We start from the raw sequence: 20,637 nt of genomic DNA, 5'->3' as shown, positions 1-20,637 counted from the left end.
TTCTACCTTAATCATTGCAATATATTTTTTTATAATGGGGTCAGGTTTTTTTTAGGTTACATGTCTGTTTTGTTGACAATATATCCTCTCGTTAAGTGTGATCAGCTTTTGAGGAATCGGGACATTTGGGGTCCAAATGTTCCATGTTTATTGTTCAACTTTGTTGTTTTTGGTTTATCTGTACAAGCAATTTATCAAGTTGTGTGTGAAGAAAAAGTGGCAAGTAAACATGTATTGTATTTTCTGATCTGTGAATTTTGTGGAAATAAACTTTCCTAGTTGTTTGGATTTCACTGAATTCTTCTGTTGTTAAAAATATTGTTGCTTTGACATTCATGTTGTGTTGGTTTGGCGCTTTCTTCCAATGGAGATCCACACGACTGCCTTTCGCAGAGGGTCCCCTCTCTGTAACCAGAGCCTCTCTCTGGTCATAAACATCTATTTTCATTCCTCTTCTTTTAGAGAGCTCTATTTGCCACACATCTGTTGAGTGAGAGCCAGATGCTGACCTACAGATGAAGAGACCCACATAGTTTTCCGTCTAGTCAAACCACTGTCTGTTGGGGTATGAGTACTACATAAAGCGTGGACGGTAAAATGCTCTAACTTCTGTCAGGAGCCTTGTTTCTTTTCTACCTTCAATTACACGAGTCATTGTTTCTAACTTCCATGTCAAGAGCAGCCACTCTTGACAGCCTCTCTCCTGGTTTCATCATGCATTGAAGATGGCGAGTTCTAGGGTTTTGTGAAGGAATTCATAACACATGGAATTTCACCTTTCATGGTGGAATGTTGTTCTCAGAACTTCATGGCATACTTGTGTGCAAGAAAGCAGTTTGGGATTTACAATATAATGTTGGGTTCCTATAATCTGAGGTCAAATTTAAGAAATGACTCGCTCACTGACTCACTCACTCACTCACTCACTCACTCACTCACTCACTCACTCACTCACTCACTCACTCACTCACTCACTCACTCACTCACTCACTCACTCACTCACTCACTCACTCACCCACCCACAATTACACCCTTCCAACAGGCACATGTGATGTTTTACTACTTAGTCAAAGGAAGTTTAAAACCTGTGTTATAGGATTATAGCTTATCTGTGATCACATTCAAAGACATAACAGATTAAGCATAGTCATGTGAAAACAATTGGGTGTTCTTAACTTCATTTGAGTAGTATACTTCCATATTAGATAATGTTTCCATCCCTGCCCAGTGGGCACTGTTATGATAGAAGTTCAGTGATAACATCCACGAGTGTGACCACAAATGAGAAATATACAGCGATATTTGCCTGTTTTGTCTGATGTGATGAATAAAAAATGACAATAACGCACAAATATGTTTAGCTTTGCCCCTCTGTCGCGAAACCAGGCAATTTTCCACACCATCTTGTATATAGATAGCTGTCGAATTGTGTGATGGCCATCTTTGGATCCGTGATCCCATGCTTCAGAAGAATGAGAACTTGCGGCTTTGTCACTTCAAAGCAGTTGTCCAATAGAATGCTTCCATACAAACTGTATTATATCTACAATGAAATGATTTTTCATCAAAGTTGGCGCCAAGGGTCTGACTGGGTTCCAACAAAGGGAAGAGCTACCGAGGCGATGGCTCTGTGTCCAGATAACTCTCTGATCATTCATGTGGAATCACTTTGTCTGAACTTGAAAGAATATATAATGGCAAACATTCACAAGTGTTCCACCTCTGTGTTGCTGCTACAATTATATTCAATGTGAATGGAGGAACATTAGTTACATAGAGATTTGAAGCTTGCCTGAGACTTTATCTGTTTACAGAAATGTTCCATGCCTGTAAAACTGTTGTTTAAAATCGTGTTGTTTTTGTTTGGAAGTGGATCAAACAAGTGATTGTGTTGGATCATATATAGAAGTATATGACAATCGGATTGGATTGATTTGTTTTTCAGGATCATAAAACAAAATGATTTCCATAAACTACAAAGGGTATTTGGAACCGTATCTTTGGATGTCTCGTGATAGTTTTCCCGTTCAAACTTGAGCCACAGAAAAATCTAAGACACATGCTTTAGTAAACTGGAAACAAGAGTGCAGTTCAGCCATGATTTAATCTGCGAGACGTACAACATACTTACTCCGCCATCTGCTCATTATTCATATTTCTTTTAGGGATAAAGACAAAAAATGTTAAAATAACATGCATTAATAGATTGTCTTAAGAAATAATTTACTTTTTGTATTATCCAATAATTACTCAAGCAGTTGGATGAGCAAATAAGTGTTTTTTGTCATAATGATTTGATGGCCACCCGTTGTTTGGAGTAATAGGCAGATGTGTATAGTGATCGCTTGGCGTCAAAGGGGGCAGACATGAAAGGGTTCGAGCGAACGCTGCACAGTGGTCTGATGACCGCCATTAGACCCAACATGACAGCAGATGAGATATATCTACCTGTGTATCTTCACGGTAATAACCCTCGTCAAAGGTAACAGTTGTGTCATTACTGGAGCAGCCATTTTGTTTTATCAGTTTTTGCAGATGATCGTGATAGCATAGCTGAAATTATATTCGAGAAATGTATTGCCGAAAGGTTATGCACATATATGTGAACATGCATAAACCTGCAGGTGCGTGTACATGCACACAGGTGCAGAGAATAACATGTACGAAGGAACATTCCTTAGATTATGGAATGTTGTGGTTTTAACAAGAACAGCGTTTGTACCATCTCAGATATTTTCGGTATCAGCTAACATGTAGGGGGATGGAATTCAGCAAGACCGCCAGGTAGAATTCAACAGATACACCAAGGGGTACCCTAGGGAAGATTGGCTTGACAAAACCATTCCGTTACACCAAGGAGGTACCCAAGGGAAGATTGGCTTGACAAAACCATTCCGTCGTCCAGACGGGTTAACCCCTTGTCTGTCACCGATCTGTCATCACTGCTGCCTTATCCAATCAGTCCGATTCTGTGTCGAGAGTAAGTTGATTAGCGTCTTGACAGATGGTCGTCCTAATGACTTACACTATTATCCGTGAAAGTCCTGTAGACAGTAGCAGTCTGTATGATTGCTATTTAACATGCCTGTGCTTGTTGACGGAATGTGTGCATCGTTAAATATGAGCTCACTTTACAAGTTTGATTATGAGACTGACTAGTTTAGATTTAGTTATGGAAAAGGCTTTTATTTAATGCAACATTTCAGGCTTTCCTAACATATAGAGATATATATATCAGTCACTCAACCACTCACTCAACCACTCACCCACTGCCCAACACTCAATCCTTGCCCCTCACTCACTCACTCACTCACCCATTTTCTCAAACTAGCTCGGGGCAATGGGGTAGCCTAGTGGTTAAAGCGTTCGCTTGTCACACCGAAGACCCAGGTTCGATTCCCCTCATGGGTACAATGTGTGAAGCCCATTTCAGGTGTCCCCACCGTGATATTGCTGGAATATTGCTAAAAGCGGTGTAAAACTAAACTTACTCACTCAAACTAGCTCACTCACTCGCTCACTTACTGCTCCACACTTTCTCACTCACTGCCTCGCACTCAATCCCTGCCTGTCACTCACTCACTCACTGACCACCAATTGATACTGTCAATCCATGCTGCCACACACTGCCACACACTGCCACACGCTGCCCTCGACCTGTTACAGCTTCAGCTCACCACAGTATACAGACACTATAAAGTTATACTCCATATAGCCTGGGCACAAAGGCATGCAGTATCATAATTTAATCAAAATCTTGTATTTCAATGCCATGCTTTCCCGAAAGATGCTTATTCATACCATATTTTGTTAATATTTACATGAAGACGACTTCAACTGAATATTTATTGTTCATTTCAAATATTTATATATATGTTATCAAATATGATATGTGTCTAAATTTGTGATTGTCATGAAATGTGTGGTTGATGTGTCTGGGACAAACTATGTACAGTAAATGCACTTGATGTGCTGGTAGGGTAGGTTAGCAGTCAATGTCTTCATTTAGCCTGCCTGACTGAGTTTAGTTTTACCGCTTTTAGCAATATTCCAGCAACATCACGGCGGGGGACACCAGAAATGGGCTTCACACATTTTACCCATGTGGGGATTCGAACCGGTCTTCGGCGTGATGAGCCAACGCTTTAACCACTAGGCTACCCCACCGCCTGTCTTCATTTAGAAAATGATGTGTGTCAAGATTGAGTCTATGTCTGCTATAATTTTATCAAAGTGGGTTTACAGAGAGATTGTCCCAATTAATTCTCTTTGTTGGTTTATTGAAATATTTTATAACAGAATAAAGACTAAATAGAAAACCCCAAAATTGTCAATAAAACATTTACAGTGCATATTGTTTCAGGAAACTATTGATGTTGAAATATGTGTTGCTGTAGAAATTGCCTTGATGTTTCACCAAATTGACACTGACGTGATCAGGGAAATCAGTTGAACAAAAGCATTGAGAGACAGTTTTAAACACAAGCTTACATCCAGCTGACTTGGCTGTCACTATGAACGTAGATATTGGTGGTGAAACAGTTGTTACGGAGGCAGAGGTTTTCATAGTTTGGATAGTCGATGTAAGATGATTATGACTGTCTTGTTGATGGGATAAGATTTCACCTGTCAAAATGGATCAGCAGGATTACATGCGTGACTGGTCTCTGTTATGGCTGGGAGGTGTTATTGGTTCACTGGAGTCTGAAGTTTCATGCAGTAAGCAGGGTTCAGAAGCAAGCGTGTAACTGATACAGTATTTATCTCATTCATTCATTCATTCATTCATTCATTCATTCATTCATTCATTGTCAACATGACTGACTCACTCATTCACTCACTATTTATTTATTTTATTTTATTTATTTATTTATTTATTTATTTATTTATTTATTTATTTATTTATTTATTTATTTATTTATTTATTTATTTATTTATTTATTTATTTATTTATTTATTTATTATGAGCATGATGGTGGTGGTGGTGGTGATGATGATGATGATGATGATGATGTACATTTCCTTTTGTACAATACCATTATAATCTTTTCTCCTTTTCTTCTTATTCTGTGACAGAGATATTGTCAGTGCAACATTAAAATTTAACAGCGCCATGAGCAGCTCAGAGAGGCTGTCAGCACCTATCTCTACAGTGCAGTTCCAGCCTTAGAGAAGAACCATTACTGTCAGTTGGAGCTGACCAAGTTCCTTTCATGTTTTAGCCTTCACTTAACATGCTTAAGCTGTTGATATATTTCTAAAAACATTGAGTCCAAAACAATTAAACAAATGGGGAATACCAGGCATTTAGGCTTGATTTAGTAGCACCAGCGTGCAAGAAATTTGTTTGATTACTACACAATTTCAATAGGAATATGAACCGCACCGATATCACTTGTTTATGTTCCTGTCTTCAAGCATTTGATGAAAGCCCATTTTTTGTGCAGTTATCAAGCTTGCCATACTTTTAAGTTGAGCCAACTCTTTAAGATGGTCTACTTGAAAGTTTTTGTCGAGACTGAAGAGCTTGTTTGATAGTCGGTTAAACATTTGGAGTGGCTTAACTTAAAGGAGGAAGAGCTGTCTGTATATGCAATATTGAAGCTGTTTTCATTGAATGCACTTGTAAAAACAAGATTATTTCGACTGTAATTTGGGGCGACTGGAGCATGTATAGATGTACCTGTCCGACTGTTGTGATATATTCCAGATAAAGGCAGACTCTAGAGAATCCGCTGTTTTTTCCGTCTAAACATGTTTCTCAGTCTGCCTCTTTGTAGAAGTGTTTGATGTTTGTGCTAATTGTGTTGAACTGAATTTTTTGTCAGAATAAATGCTCATCTCGATGGTCAATATGATAGCGATAGCCTTTGAATTGTTAAAGTATTTAACGCCAGCAATATGGCAGTAGTGTATGATCTTGTGATCTCAGATCACGCGTTGTGGCCATCTTGTTCCGTCAATAACTAAATCGTGGTCGGACACTGATCAGGGAGATTACAACCACAGCAGCCTACTGGGCTGCTCCGCTCACCCTCCACGGCTCCACACACAGAATAAAACATTTGAGCGAGACCTGCGATTTTGCTATCCAACTACGGATTACGCTCTTGTGTTGTTAACATAGAAGAAATCTTCAATGACGGAATAATATCTGACTTAAGCCTGGGAGTGGTTGGAGAGAAATGAATCTACAGATGCTCCTCGTACGACCCTGCTTCAAAGGGAGAGGCGATCAGACTTTTCTATCATTGACGGCCCCACATGGGATGTGACTGTGCCCTTTGCGATCAGCTCAGAGGCTGTAACGGTCTATAAGAGGGCTATTCTTCCCATCTTTAGAGCCCTATATTTGCAAGTTTGAGAGATCTATTCACAAGTTGTTGCGGGCCTACAACAGCTCTGTTCTTGCCTGTTTGGGGGTCAGATTGAATTTGTTTGAAGTCCTAGCCTGAGGTATTTGTAGGTTGAATTGGTTTTGAAAATAGAGTTGTTGAGAGTTTTCGTCTAGATGTTCATTTGACAGCTGAGTGAATGACGAGTGAGGGGGACTGTTTTAGGGCAGTGTGTGGTAGCTGCTCAATAATACAACCATTTGACAACCGCTTTGGGCAAAATAATAGGGACTACTTTAGTCGTACATCAGGTCACCTGTACCAGCATGTTTCCTTTATAGGAGGAATCAAGGGCTAGTCAGTCATACTGAACGACATGGAATTTACTCGAACTTGGCGAACTGAATTGGGTCACTGAGTTTGACAAATATGTGACCCTTGATAAAGTTGCTTCGCTTGTGGAAGTTAGGATTGAAATGGAATAATTGATAAGATACTTGAAAATCTAAAGTCACTGATATTCATTTGTATGTATAGAGGATATGAATAAGAAGTCTGGCCTTACATTTTTTTCTTACTATGCAAGTCCGACCAACCAACAAAAGTATTGACATTTGAAACTGACTTTTGACAAATTTTAAAAATCTTTTTGTCCAAGCCTTTTGTAAGGGTTTAAATGGTCTTAAGGGGTATGGTGGTGTGAGTATATTCCGTAGTTTTAGGATTGTGATTGTGGATGGATTGTGATGATATAAAGATTGTGATGGTGTAAGGATTGTGATGATGTAGGGTTGGATTGTTGTGATTGTGTAAGGATTGTGATAGTGTAAGGATTGTGATGATGATGCAAGGAGTTGTGATTGTGTAAGGATTGTGATGATGTAATGATTGTGATGTGTGTAAAGGATGGTTGTGATGATGTAAGGGTTGTGATGGATTGTGATGATGGATTGTGATTGTGTAAGGATTGTGATGATGCAAGGATTGTGATTGTGTAAGGATTGTGATGATAATGTGTGATGGTGTAGGATTGTGATGATGCAAGGGTTGGATTGTGATTGTAAGGATTGTGATGATATTGTGTAAGGATTGTGATGATATAATGATTGTGATGGTGTAAGGATTGTGATGATGTAAGGGTTGTGATGGTGTAAGGATTGTGATGATATAATGATTGTGATGGTGTAAGGATTGTGATGATGTAAGGGTTGTGATGGTGTAAGGATTGTGATAGTGTAAGGATTGTGATGATGTAAGGATTGTGATTGTGTAAGGATTGTGATGATATAATGATTGTGATGATGGTGTAGGGTTGTGATTGTGTGATGATGGTGTAAAGGTGATGATGATTTGTGTAAGGATTGTGATGATGTAAGGGTTGTGATTGTGATTGTGTGTGTAAGGATTGTGATGTGTGTAAGGATTGTGATGATGCAAGGATTGTGATTGTGTAATTGTGATTGTGATGGTGTAAGGATTGTGATGTAAGTTGTGTATAGGATGATGATATAAGGATTGTGATGGTGTGATGATTGTGATGATGTAATTTGTTGTGATTGTGAGTTGTGATGATATGTGATGTGATGTGATTGTGATGATGTAAGGATTGTGATGATGTAAGGATTGTGATTGTGATGATGTAAGGGTTGTGATGGTGTAAGGATTGTGATAGTGTAAGGATTGTGATGATGCAAGGATTGTGATTGTGTAAGGATTGTGATGATATAATGATTGTGATGATATAATGATTGTGATGGTGTAAGGATTGTGATGATGTAAGGATTGTGATGGTGTAAGGATTGTGATGGTGTAAGGATTGTGATGATATAATGATTGTGATGGTGTAAGGATTGTGATGATGTAAGGATTGTGATGGTGTAAGGATTGTGATGATGTAAGGATTGTGATGATGTGAAAGGATTGTGATGGTGGGATTGTGATGATATAATGATTGTGATGATGTAAGTTGTAAGGATTGTGATGATATAATGATTGTGATGGTGTAAGGATTGTGATGATGTAAAATGATGTAAGGATTGTGATATTGTGATGGTGTAAGGATTGTGATGGTGTAAGGATTGTGATGGTGTAAGGATTGTGATGATATAATGATTGTGATGGTGTAAGGATTGTGATGACATAAGGGTTGTGATGGTGTAAGGATTGTGATAGTGTAAGGATTGTGGTGATGCAAGGATTGTGATGATGTAATGATTGTGATGGTGTAAGGATTGTGATGGTGTAAGGATTGTGATTGTGTAAGGATTGTGATGATATAATGATTGTGATGGTGTAAGGATTGTGATGACATAAGGGTTGCGATGGTGTAAGGATTGTGATGATAAGGGTTGCGATGGTATAAGGATTGTGATTGTGTGAGGGTTGTGATTGTGTGAGAGTTGTGATTGTGTGAGGATTGCGATGTTATAAGGATTGTGATTGTGTGAGGGTTGTGATTGTGTGAGGATTGTGATGGTGTAAGGGTTGTGATGGTATAAGGATTGTGATGATGTAAGGGTTGCGATGATATAAGGGTTGTGATGATGTGAGGATTGTGATGATAAAAGGGTTGTGATTGTGTGTGATTGTGTAAGGGTTGTGTGAGGATTGTGTAAGGGTTGTGGTGGTGTAAGGGTAAGGGTTCTGTTATCTGCTGCAGGTCTGGAGGAGTGACAAAGAGATATGTGTTTGAAAGGTTATAACAACATATTGCTGCATTAAAAAAACATTCTTGAAGTGAATATATGAATCTGATACGTCTTGACACGATCTTATCCTGATAAAAACAAGAGGGAGATGGCATTTCTTGTAGTAGGCTATCTTTTGCTGAACTCTCACAGCGAGAAAATAAATGTATATTTGTGTAAGTGAAATGTGTAGCACGAGAAGAAAAAGAATGGTAGAATTAACGAGGCCGAAGTCGCACCTGACTAGGGGCTGATGGGATGTAGGGAATGTTGTCAATGGTGGGCACTACGCTGGTGGCCTCCCTATGTCGAAGGCGAGAGAAACCAACACATTTTGGTGAGAGAAACAAGACCAGTCAGCCGATCCTTCCTCCAATTGTAAGCGTGTTAGTGCTCCAACTGGGGGCATTCTTGTTAGCAGGGTGATGTATGGGTGATGGAGGAAAGTCTGATAGATGGGAATACTGCTTCCCTGAAAACTTCTGACCCCATGCAGTACACGCAGGGTCATTTATGAAGATAACAAGTGCTGGCGGATATATTTCAAGTGTTCCTGTCTTTCGTAACATGTTTATAGTATAGCTTGATCTGTTTGTCCAAGTTTGTGACAGATTTGATATGTATGTAAGATTATGTGTAGCACAATATCCTAAAAAAAGATTATGATCCCTCTTACAATGGTCAAATGTAAAATTATTTTCACTCATCCAATGTTCGAGAAAGGTTGTTGATGATGCTGGGATGTAGTTAAACCAATCATAAACAACAGCTAAACTGCTGGTTATTCAAACAGGGCCGTGAAAAACATTATTGAAGAATATACAAGTATAGTGCACACTGTGCGAAATAGCCACTGGCCTGCTAGCCCATGGCTAGAAAAAATCCAGTCGGGCCAGTAAATCCTCACAGTCACGACTGGCTAGTGAATTTTCATGGGGTCATTTGTTTTTGATCGTATTTTACCTTTTTGTAATCGTTTGCTTAGTTTCTACATTCAGATTTTGGGCTATTTCGCACATTGATCGTACATCATATTGACTTATTCCTGTACACATATTGACCATATTTAGTCAGCGATTTCAACAAGGCAAGGAACATATATCAATGTAAACTCGATATCTATTAAAAATCTTCAAAAAAAATTAACAATTGACTTAATTTTGTGAATCTTGTATACTATTTGCAACTTCTATGTCCTTAAAGGGCAGCCATGCTCACTGTCATCTTGCTAGCAATCATTTTATTAGCTCACGGGATTACCATAATCCAATTAGCCACGTGACTCAGATCAAACAATGTGCTATCGCCTAATACGCAAGTTTTGAATTTGTGAAGATACTTTTGTCCACTTTTCAATATTTTCGAAGTTGGGAGTTCTTTAAAGTATCAAAGTAAACATAATTACCACTACAGGAATTGATATTGTAAACAAACTAAGTTTCTCCAAGGACTCGGAAATTCTAACGAAGGGCAGTTTGTTTTCTTTGCTCTAGAACTGTATGATATATGGTGAGATGTGACAAATATGGGATACTAATGAGTTAACCATATTGTCGCAAAATCCTCAAACTCTCATTTACGTCTTCGGACCCATAGTACATCCTGTGTCAAGCTCCATCTGGTAACATTCGTCTACGGTGCAATTATTTTAGCCTCAAGTTAGCATTTCCTTTAAAAGGTATCTGTTTCATGGCAAAGTAACAGATCTGAAAGAAATTGTCTTATCTTTGTGGTTTGGAATTTTTGTTACAGCAGAGAAATCCATTTATTGTCATCTATCCGGCTGAAGCCAGGAGTCGGGCTGACACTGATGATGGGGTTGCCTGTATGTAGAAGGATCCTGTGGCGTAAACTGTCGTAATGACATGCTAGTCATTTGCCATATGCTTCTAGTCGACCACACCTTAATTTTACATTGTGCACCATTATTTTGAGATTATTTATAATCCTGAAATGCCATTTGGAAAAAGGGAAATCTGTCATTTTACATATATCTGGAATAAAATGTATTGATATGCCAGTAATTGTCGGGGCTGTTAATGGCGGAGATCAATTCATCAAGATGTTATTCACTAAGATCGTATTTATAACATTTATTATAATAATGATACATTTTTACCTGATAATGTTGATAATGTGTAATAGATATTCCTTACGATGCTTAACTTGCACAAATAGATTTAATTATCTTAATCAATCCCTTCTAAAGACAGTTTGAAGATTTGTTTTTTAACCTTTGATGATAAATGTCTCTGTCAACAAGGTGTTTTTGACTTTACCTAGTCTTGCTCCAAGGCTGTTGAATGCAGACTTGATCTCGTCACTATATACCTGGAATAATGCTGATGTGACGTAAAGCCTAGTCTGTCGTACAGACCCTGAAGCAAATATATCCAAGAAAGCCCACACAAGTCTAGAAAATGTGGCAAGTCTAGATTTCCTCAGCTACTGAAAATGAAGAAAGTCTCAGGGCTCCTTTTCATTATATTTTATATTTTTTTTACTATGAACTTTTTTCAGTAAAATATGTTCATTTCAGAGACTAGTTGTTAGTCTACGTAAAGCCCAACTCAACTCGACTCCAAGGCCATACTGAATGCAGTCCATAGTAATTCTATCCTTTAAAGAGACAAGTCTAGATAAGCAGACAGTCTAAGAATGTCTGTTAGAGGGACAATGTGTTCTCTTTGCTTATGTTTTTTTAGATATTATCATTTAAACTATTAATTATGGCCTTAGAGACTTGCGCAAGTCAGACTAAACTATACTCCATACGCTATATGACTAAGTTTAATGCTTAGTCTCTGAATGTATATAATTTTGACATAACAAACAAAACCATTTAAATTGAAAAGGAGCCCCAGGGAGAGCAGAGATTCAGAACCTGGAGAAATCTAGACTTGCTTCATTTAGGTCTTTAGCATTGCAGAGAGGGTTGGGCAGTAGGGAAAATAATGTGGTTCTGGGACTGTGAGACTGACTGTATATGACTTAGCTGTAAAGGATTCTGCATCAGACTTGGTCGCCAGCAAGCAGTGCTGGTTGTAAGACATGGCAGAATGAATTGTTTTGATAGGCTATTTATCTTGGGTGATGGAGCGTTCGCACCCCACATCAGCGTGATTTGTTCCTCAAATATCTATCACTGGATGGTCTGGTTCAAACTTGGTTATATACAGGCTGCCATCATACGACTGGACTATTTCAGAGTACAGCATCAAACAACAAACAAAACTAGAACTTTTCAGATCGGTATTGAGGCAAGGGCGGAGGCAAGGTTGAGGACATTATTCTCTCTTCGTCTTCCGAGTCTGGAAGCAATTACAGGGGGGAGGGTCGATGGAGAACTTACTATTGAAACTGTATGAAATTGTTCTGAGCTTTTCATGTATAAAGGCTAATATTTGTGTCAGGAGTTCAATCGTCCCAGCATGCCCGTGGACTTCGCCCATGCGATCCCAGCTTTAGTTGTTGAGTCTAGCCGTTAGAAGGCCCACAATTGTTCTGTGGGTCACCCTCATCAAGTAAAATAATTATTGTTGGTATACTTTGTGTTGAATTAAACGAGAACACATTTTAGTGTTCTCACGTGGAGAATGAGGAAAAGAAGTGATTGGCAAATAGTATGTGACTTTCTGAATTACAAATGAATATTTATATTTCTTTATAAAAATGTGTTTCTGGTTTAGTCTGGTTCATATTGAATAAAATGCTGTGTTTCTGAGGCTGAGAGGTGGTCACACATTTACCATTCACACTTGGTTTAGATATATAGAGTAAGATAAACACAAAACCTATGTTCTCAAAAGATAAGGGCTGGTGATGATAGGTTTAGTTTCACATTGGATATTAGTTGTCAGAAAATATGTCTATGTGGTTTTATATTAGTTGTTAGGAAACATGTCTATGTGGTTTTATATTAGTTGTTAGGAAACATGTCTATGTGGTTTTATATTAGTTGTTAGGAAACATGTCTATGTGGTTTTATATTAGTTGTTAGGAAACATGTCTATGTGGTTTTATAATAGTTGTTAGGAAACATGTCTGTGTGGGACATTGCCGTAGCGTATATGTTCATTATGTTAACCAATCAAAATCAAGACAGTGACATTGTATAGTCAATCAATTGGTGTTGGATTTTTTAATGGAAAAAGCAAACCATGTTGTGTCCATTACCAGCTGAGCTCATTACAATTGAGATGAAAGAATTTGTACTGAAAGGGCCACCTTATCCTGACTTACCCCACTCCCTGTTGGTCTACTTCAGCCCATGCCCCCACACCACTGCCTAGTCAACCTTGATCCACCCCCACCGATCTACCTCACCCCAAGCCGCCACTGGTCCACCTCACCTCACCCCACCCCTCATCCCACCCCTCATCCCCACCGCCACCTCCACTTCACCCCAGCCCCCCGAATTTCTCACGACAGGATCTGGTAGATATGTCTTGACCCCACATGTGACTTGGAACTTGAGACTCACTTAAATAGAAAGTTTATCGTGTTCTAAAGAGGTTTTCTATGTTTCAATAACCTTCCGATAACACTGTCTTTATACAGGTTTAATCATGCTGCTGTATCATGTGGGGGCTGCACTATAAGTGCTGTAATCTCATCACTGTAAACCAAATGCTGTCAAACTCTAATACATGTTAAACACTTCTCAAAGTTCCACTTTAGCGTCCCTCAATGGGTTGGATTAAAAAATTAAATGTCATGTTCCGCAAACACTTTCTTCAATTTTAATGACAACGGATGGGTTTGAATTGCGCCAGCACGGATCTATAATCTGTTGTGTGTCATCTCGGGTCTTCCTTTGTCATTAGTTCCAGCTTTCACTGAGTGACACTCAATCATAAACAAGTAATCGGAGGAAAATTAAGTCGGGAACCAATTTCCTGATTAAAGAAAAAGCATGAAATAAATATTCTGAATAGTTGTTTTACCCAACCACTAGCAATGCTGATCTACAACACAAGCGCATTAATAGATTGAGTGGTGGTTGTTACGGCAAACTGACTCCAATGAAAACATAGACAGCCGTGGCGACCTGCATCAAAGCTATTGGATGTCTTATCGAACATTTGTGTTTGATGGAAGGCATGTATGGAACTTGTGTGTGAAGTAAATGAGAGGTACTCCTTCCTACTAAAGAACACACATTGTGTTCAGGTATGGGGCCGTATAATCCATGCAAGCACGGCAAAGGGATACGGTGTCACTTACATCTTTACCAAGGTTGTTAATCTGGGAAGCGACATCGGCGGAAGAGTCGTAATGTTGGAGATGTGGCATCATCCTAGCAGCTGCTGTTCAAATGCATTTCCGAAAGTTAACAAAATACCCAGGCAGTGGTGAAACAAGACGATGTGGCCACATCCAATATGGCTGCCAGGTAGACTATTGGGAGGAGAAACCCTCACAAATGTCAGATCTCTGGAAACAGAATCAGGTGAACACATTTAGACCTTCGGGAATGGGAGATTGCTTTCAGAACAGATGATGGCTTCCCGTTCTTTGATGTTGAGAAAAAAAGATCCAAGCCTTTGTAATACTACTTTCTCTAGAGAAACACAACTGTTCATCATGTTGTATATGTGGATTCTCAATATGACCAATTCACTGTATTAAAGATGGGAGACACTAGTAACTCTCATTATTCTTGAAGGTGACCATCAGGCTGGGACATTTTTTCTATCCGTCCCACTTTATAAGTAACTAAACATTTTCGTGTGAGGAATGTTCTTTGTTGGTTCTGACTGAGATGATGTAATTGCAAAATTACTATAACGTAATGAGGCCTTTCCCTCAACCAAGAATGAATAACATGATTATGATCGTGCTAGCAAATTTTATATATGACTTTGGATTATTTCATTGCATCAACAACCTACTACATACATCATCTGGTATTCGTGTGTCATCATGTGGACTTTTCATGTGGTCACGTAGGGGTGGGGTAGCCTAGTGGTTAAAGCATTCGCTCATCACACCGAAGACCGGGTTTGATTCCCAACATGGGTACAATGTGTGAAGCCCATTTCTGGTGTTCCCTGCCGTGATATTGCTAGTATATTGCTAAAAGCGGCATAATACCAAACTCACTCACTCACTCACTCATGTGATCATGTACCAACTTCCAGTTTATATGTAAATTCTTCCATAATGACAACCAAAGTCAAACCAGTACCCATCCCAGCAAGAAAAAGACGAACCCCAAAATCCACCCTACTCAATCTTAGCCTTCACTCAATTCATTTCTAATGAAGAAACATCTAGGTTCATAGTTTTAACATACAAGCATGAATGACACGTTATCCTACAAACATGTGACGTTAAGTCAAATAATCTGAGGAAACAAGCTGAGGAGCTTGAGCATGCATCAGGAGACACCTCGGCCAATAATTTAAGACTTAAACACTGATGGAGGTTGTACTGGTTGATACTGGCTGGGGTGGTTGGGATGACTCCAGCCAACTATCTTCTGATTAAGATTAAAGAGGCAAGCTCTCGAGGTGGGCAGTTGGATCGCCTACTTGGTTTGCAACTTGGAGATTAGGTGCTCCTTCTCGAGGCTTTTATCTGATAAACGTATAGGCTTGTGAGGACTGCTTGCATATCAACAACACTACATGGCCAGGCTTCGGAAACTTAGCAGAAAATTGCTATAGATGTCGTTATTATCATCCAGGAGAAATTTTATGATGTTGGTTACCAATTTGACTTTGAAGTATGGTTAAGGGAGCACTTTATTGAGAAGAAGCTCTTCATGGGCCTGCACAGCCAATCGGGAGGAGGTAGGGCAACAGTTATCTCCTCTTTGGTGATCTTCCTGAGACAGCAGACGTATTTACCTTCCTTGGTTGCTTCGCGTCTGCTCTGAGTGTCGGGCCGTTTGTAACTACGTGGTGCGTTTTATGGCAGTGTAACGATGGTGGAGGGGTTTTATGATATTTCAATTACGGTATTGAATTATATTTGCATATGTTTATAAAAACAGACCTGCTTTGATGTGTGTGTTTAGAAGAACCAGCATTTACTGTATGAAGGAGATGTGTTTTGGGCCCCTCTTTTAGTGCTCTTAGCAGGGCCATTAACACCTCTCACCGAGCTCCCAGCAGCCTCTCTGATGTAGAGAAGGAAGTCGTCTGCTGCCTGCAACCTTCATTAACCAGTTCACTTGAAGATTATGGCAATCTCAGAATTAACGTAGATGCCTAGCCTAATAATTAGCCTATTTGGTTGTAGGCTAAAGTAAGCAATAGTGAACAGTTACATGTCAGAGATTGATGGCATTCGCTGACATAGGATATCTTTTGTAATTTGTGGTAATTATTGAAAAAGAATAAGGTGGAAGAATAAGTTTCAGAGGCGTTGTGGTGACATAACAAATTATTCTTTTGGTTACAGAGGCATGAAAGGTGTGGCCATTACGATTTTGGGTGTCGGTATAAGTGCAGAGGTGTCTTGGTAGAGGCTAATTGTTATTGCTTGGGTGTAATGATATGGTGTCATTAGTTCTAGAGCCTCATGGTGTGGTGTCATTATTAATGCTAGTGTGTCATATGGTGTCATTATTAATGCTAGAGTGTCATATGGTGTCATTATTAATGCTAGAGCCTCATGATGTGGTGTCATAAATGCTAGAGCCTCATGGTATGGTGTCATTATTAGTTCTAGAGCCTCATGGTGTGGTGTCATTATTAATGCTAGAGTGTCATATGGTGTCATTATTAATGCTAGAGCCTCATGGTGTGGTGTCATTAATGCTAGAGCCTCATGGTATGGTGTCATTATTAGTTCTAGAGCCTTCTAGAGTGTCAAAATATGGCGTCATTAGTGCTAGAGTGTCATAGTATGGTGTCATTATAAGTGCTAGAGCGTCATAGTATGGTGTCATTATTAGTGCTAGAGTGTCATAGTATGGGGTCATTATTAGTGCTAGAGTGTCATAGTATGGGGTCATTATTAGTTCTAGCGCCTCAGGGTATGGTGTCATTAGTGCTAGAGAGTCATGGTGTGGTGTCATTAGTGTTAAAGAGTCAATATATGGTGTCTTTATTGGTGTTAATATGAGTGTCATGGTATGGTATCATTTGTGAAGGGGTGTTATGGTGTCATATTGACTCATATATTATCAATCTATCATTAGGCTTGTTACATAGTTGACTTGTTTCCTTACAGACCCTAATGATGAGTATGCAATGTATACTACCCAAAAGATGTTAAGGAACTTCTGATTTTTTCATAGAACTATGCTACATCTGAAATTCCATGACGTCTTCCATTAGCTTTGTATGACATAGGAAAGATCAATTTTCCTTTACCAGGTAACTTCTTTCGAATAATATACGTACATGTCAATATTCATTCGATAAATATGAAAAAAGTTACATTTTTTTATTTAAAGCAAACAAAACATTGATAGCCTTTTGAGAGTTTATCTGTTACAAGTTCCGCGAGTAAAGAGAGCGCAATGTTCACCGGCAGATAATGGATTCGTGTTTATCTACCTCAAAGCTCAGTCAACACACAAGGATTAATTCTCAGAGGTTCAACAGCTACAGAAAGAGCACATTGAGAAACATATGTAAACATTGCATGGAAAATATTGACATTTTTCTGTGGCTAAGAGAGGTTGCGTCTTTGTTGGTATTTAGACAAGGGCCTTATTGAGTCAGAGACGGTCTTGTTCCGCACATAAACACGTATAGATACAATCCTCACTCATATCTGTTTGCATCACTGATATGTTCATTCACAAGTGTCAAAATATATATTTCAAACATTTAGAGGTTTTTAGGTATGTTGTTTTTCCTATTTTTTCATCAAGTGTTAATAAAGTAAGTGAAGATAACGGTGTTAACATCTGCACCGAAAATGTCGCATATATTAATAAAGAAGCTGTCTATCCATAAAAATTGTTCCTCTATATCATGCCAGCTTCTACGTGCCACTTAAAGAAATGTTAGCGACTTGTATAGATCTGTATCATATTGTTGTGGTCGCTTTGATCTCTGGTTTGGTATCTTCTACAGACCCTGAAACGAAAATATCTAAATATTGTCTACCATACACGTTACTGAAAAGTGCAGAAAGCGAGAGGGCACTTTGTGGTAAATATTAAAAGAGAACTTGACACTACGAAATCTTTAAATATTTACGTGTTAGAGATTAAAAGTCCACTTGTGGCATAACTTGTGTGGTTATGGTGTTGGTTTGTTAGGTCTACTCCGACTCTTATAAAGTTCTTCGTGTTACTCAAAATGTTGTGTCTGGGTTATCGCAAGAGGTTGCATAAGATCAGACTGCCTGCCGACCATTGAAATGAACCACATAACCAGCCACCCATCCCCCCACCAATCCAACTACTCATCCCCTCACACCATCCACCCATCCTTTCACCCTCTAATCCCCCACCCATCCTTTACCAATCCCCCCACCATCCTTTACCAACCCCCAACCCCTCCCACCCCACCATCCTTTACCAATCCCCCACCCTTTCACCCTCCCACCCATCCTTTACCAATCCCCACCCTTTCACCCTCCCACCCCACCCATCCTTTGCCAATGACCCCACCCTCCCATCCTTCACCTTCCCACCCCACCCATCCTTTACCAATCCTCCACCCTTTCACCCTCCCACCCCACCCATCCTTTACCAATGACCCCATCCTTCCACCCTCCCATCCTTCACCCTTTCACCTCCCATCCTTTACCAATGCCCTCAGCCTACCACCCTCCCACCCTTTCACCCTCCCACCCCCACCCCATCCTTTACCAACCCTTTCACCCCACCCCACCCATTCTTTACCAATCCCCCACCCTGTCACCTCCCCATCCCCACCCATCCTTTACCAATCCCCCACCCTTTCACCTCCCATCTTTACCCCCATCCCCACCTATCCCTTTACCAATCCCTTCACCCTCCCACACACCACCCTTTCATCCCCCCCACCCCACCCATCCTCCCACCTTTCACCTCCCATACACCACCCACCCTTTCACCTCCCATCCCCCACCCACCCTTTCACCCTCCCATCCCCCACCATCCTCCCACCCTTTCACCCTCCCATTCTCCCATCCTTTCACCTTCCCATCCCCCACCATCCTCCCATCCCCCACCCATCCTCCCACCTTCTATTCCCCCCATGGACTGTAAACACATAACACAGAGATGATAAAGACATGAGGGAGAAGACTCCCTTCATATTTCATTGTTGTAACCTTAGTAAGCAAATTACCTTCGTACAAGATAACGCTACAAGAATAAGAGCAGCCATACTTGCAAGTCGGAACGTTTACCTAACAACATTTCCACACGATTTTAGTCTGCCTATAAACATGCTTCCATCAGACATGGAAGTTAAGTGGTTTATGACATGTTTATAAGCAGGCTCTGATTTACATGAGGCAAGATAATGAATTAAAATCACATTTCTGTAGTCGGGTTGCAGCTTTGGAATTGTACATGTCGCCGTAACTTTAGCTGCTGTCATTTGATCGTTACCAAATGTTTCTATCTCGGTGTAACATGAATTTACTTTAAAGGAGAAAGTGGGGTAAGGTTGTTAGGAAAGTTGGGAGGTGCTTGTTTGTTCTTCAGTTGGTGAGTTTGCTTGTGAACTGCACAACGAAAAGTCAGTAAGTAAAAGCACAATTTCATACATTTTCGACAATATTTTGGCCTGTATTATATCATGGGGCATATGCACTTACTTTAGCTTCCTATTGATGCCATTAAAGACTTATTGTCCCTTACGACTTGCCTAAAATTGATAATTGAAACTTCGAGGCGAACAGCTTCCAAACAGAGAAAACTTGCCGTATATGGAATGTAAACAATTGCTCTGTACAACGAAAACTGTCCTACATGGTGTTGTCGGTGTTTGCCGAAATGGTTTCAATCACAAGTTCCGCGTTTGTTTTTGTTTGTTTAGGACTGAGTTCTGTCTCCAAAGGAGTTATAGGATATTCGTAAAGAGCGCTCCAAGGGATGTAACTCTATGGTGTTCGCTTGAAATAATGTTCGGGCGGTAGAGGGTGCGAGAGTCGATCATCCAAACTTTTTAATTTAATATTGTAATCTAAATAAGTAATTGGGGGGGGGGATAAATTATATGGTAGCTTCCCTGAGGGCAGATAGTTAGTATTATTGAGAGAAATGCATTATTTATTTTAGATAAGTGTAACGTGAAATAGTGCCTTTAAGGTTTTTAAGCCACATTTAGAAATATTACAACAGTGGACTTGAAGGAATGTTAGGTGTGGGGAAAAGCTTAATCCACTTGGCTACCCACCCTCCTAAATACGCAGGGGATGAAGGACAGTAATTGTGAAACATCAAGTCAGTTGTCACTTGTTGTACTATCTGATGTTATGTATTAACAATTGCTGATGCAAATTATTATTTTTTAATTTTAAAGCATCGCCTCCTTGAATGTTTATGAAGTAATAAAAAACCTATTCCGCTCCAAATCACAGATTGTGGCAAATGGTGAATGGAGTTTTATCGTTTTGGAGGCTGTTGAGAATTTCTCGGTGAATGGACAATTTGCTCCTCTGACTGAATGAGTGTGTGGATCTGTGAGGCAGGAGGTGATTCATCAATCGGG

The 20,637-nt window shown here is 39.6% G+C and overlaps 1 protein-coding gene across 2 annotated transcripts in view; it reads left to right on the top strand.

The window, feature by feature from the left end:
• The window catches only part of LOC124283477 (protein naked cuticle homolog 2-like), a 123,505-nt gene that overhangs the window by 40,495 nt on the left and 62,373 nt on the right, over positions 1-20,637 (top strand). The window lies entirely within an intron of this gene.

This window comes from Haliotis rubra, unplaced genomic scaffold (genome assembly GCF_003918875.1).
Source record: "Haliotis rubra isolate DU_JTF1 unplaced genomic scaffold, ASM391887v1 Scf317, whole genome shotgun sequence".
Lineage (NCBI taxonomy): Eukaryota > Metazoa > Mollusca > Gastropoda > Lepetellida > Haliotidae > Haliotis > Haliotis rubra.
The sequence above is the reverse complement of the archived record's forward strand: the minus strand, read 5'-3'. Positions and strand labels throughout refer to the sequence as shown.